The sequence below is a fragment of the Trichechus manatus genome, unplaced genomic scaffold, assembly GCF_000243295.1.
Source record: "Trichechus manatus latirostris isolate Lorelei unplaced genomic scaffold, TriManLat1.0 scaffold00138, whole genome shotgun sequence".
In the NCBI taxonomy this organism is placed as follows: domain Eukaryota; kingdom Metazoa; phylum Chordata; class Mammalia; order Sirenia; family Trichechidae; genus Trichechus; species Trichechus manatus.
In genome coordinates, this window is record NW_004444074.1 from 7412800 (window position 1) to 7415233 (window position 2434).

A 2434-nucleotide genomic window follows, 5' to 3' on the forward strand; every position below is an offset into this window, starting at 1 on the left:
GTGTTTCCAAATTTCTGACAGAAATTAGCCTTTGGGATTTGAGAATAAGAAATCAGAATTCCTGGGAATTCTTGAAATCATAAGTTATTCTGTATTTCTTCATAACACTCTATTTCTGTATTTAATAATAATTTTGTTGTTGTTAAGTGCTGTCGAGTGGGTTCCGACTCGTAGTGACCCTACAGGACAGAGTAGAACTACCCTATAGGGTTTCCAAGGAGCACCTGGTGGATTCGAACTGCCAACCTTTTGGTTAGCAGTGGCAGTTCTTAAACACTACGCCACCAGGGTTTCCATACAATAAATAGTGAGTTATTTTTCTATGAGAAGGTCTTACTACATTTTTTGGAGGTTTTCTGTCAAAAAAAAAAACACATAACTCAGGGTTTATTATTATAATGTACCAATGTATTGCTACAAGGTTATATATTTCAATAAGATTTAAAATGCTCTCTGTCACATATAGACAGTTGATAAGAGAGAATATTAGAAGGGAACATTAACACAAATTAAATGGCAAAAAATTATTTAAAAATTGAAAGATAATACTACAATGATTTAAGTTTTATTATTTTAAAATGAAAATTTAAAACACAAAAAGCATTAATTGCCCTATTTTTAGTCCTCATCTTTTTCATAACAAATATCCCAGACACAGAACTTTTTTTTTTTTCATTTTGTGTTGATACTGGTCAAATTGTTAAAAGTGTGCCTGTGGTGAAATGAGTTCCTTTATGTGGCCTTTTGCCTTGGTTCTTAGGAAAAACAACTTGAGATATTCCCCCTAAGCCCTGAGGAGTTCCCTTTGCCCTAGTTTTCTACCCCAGAGGGTTTGTTGTTTTTGTCCAGGTTGATTGACATTCCCTGGGTAAACTGTAAACAACCTGAGGTTTTGATACTTTTAGTCTGGCCCTGGGCTGCAGCCTGCCCTGTGATTGTTATGCACCTTGCAGGGTTGGTCAGTAGACTATGCAAATGAAGTGTCTGTGGGCTACTGAGAGGAGATTGGTCAGTAGTTTATAGATATAAGCAGCCAACCCCACAGAGGTTTTTTGAGACAGAAAGAAGCAGGAAGAGAAACAGCAGGAAGAAGCAGAAGGAAGAAAGAAGAGAGAAGAAAGAAAAAGCAGAGAGAGGGCAGACAAAGAACCTCCTAAAAGAGCCGTAACACAGGTTAGGCTGTAACTCTGAAGCTGGTGAGAGGACCAGAAGGAGCCCAGTGGCAGAGCCAGTGGTTACAGACGGTGAGGCTGAGAGGAGCCTGTCCTCAGAGGGCTAAGAGGAGGCCTGCACAGCCAAGAAGAGCTGATGAGAGCTGTCCTGCACCAAAGAAGGGAGGAGACTTTGCCTACATGCTTCCTGATGCTGAGTTGTAGCCCACTGATCTTGATCCCAAGTTGTACCCTGTTCCTTAATAAACCACTTATGGTCTGTGAGTTCTATGTGGCCATTGCAATGGATTATTGAATCCAAAAGAGAAGTAAAGAGTGTTGCGGGATGGATAGTTGGTGTCAGAATTGGTAAAAAGGTTGGAGAGTGGAGGTATGTCTGACCTCCACCTCTGGGAATCAGCTTTGGGCGGATCTTGATTTGCATTATCCCCCCTGAAGTTAAACAGGTTCTAGCGATGCTATTGATACTACCGTCACCATTTTACAATGTCTAAAACCATATTCAAGTTGGCATTAGGGTACATATTGCTTCATAAATTCATTTCCTTTTTTAACAATGGACACATGTCTGCTTGCCCTGATTTTGGTTTTGCCATTCAACTTGGTATTACTTTTGCTGATTTAGATTTTCTACATGAATTAGCAAAAGTTTCTGGTTTCATGTCACAGTATTCCATGGCATTCATATTTTCCTTTTTTTATTGTTGTAGTTTAAATGAAGTTTATATTTCAAGTTAGTCTCTCATACAAAAATTTATATATACATTGTTATGTGACCCTAATTTCTCTCCCCATACTGCGACAGCACATTCCTCCTTTCCACCCCTGATTCCCCATGTCCATTCAACCAGCTCCTGACCCTCTCTGCCTTCCCATCTCACCTCCAGACAGAAGCTGCCCATTTAGTCTCTTGTATCTACTTGAGCTAAAAGGCACACTCGTCACGAGTATCACTTTATGTCCCACAGTCCAGTCCAATCCCTGTCTGAAGAGTTGGCCTCAGAAACTGTTTTATTTCTGGGCTGATAGAGAATCCAGGGGCCATGCTTTCCAAGGTTCCTCCAGTCTCAGTCAGACCGTTAAGTCTGGTCTTTTTACTAGAATTTGAGTTCTGCACCCCACTTTTCTCCTGCTCAATCAGGGACTCTCTGTTGTGTTCCCTGTCAGGGTGGTCATTGGTGGTAGCCGGGCACCATCTAGTTCTTCTGGTCTCAGGCTGATGAAGTCTCTGGTTTATGTGGCCCTTTCTGTCTCTTGGGCTA

At 40.8% G+C, this 2434-nt stretch overlaps 1 protein-coding gene across 1 annotated transcript in view; it reads right to left on the reverse strand.

Moving 5' to 3' along the window:
* The window catches only part of LOC101361964 (regakine-1-like), a 9820-nt gene that overhangs the window by 927 nt on the left and 6459 nt on the right, over positions 1–2434 (reverse strand). The window lies entirely within an intron of this gene.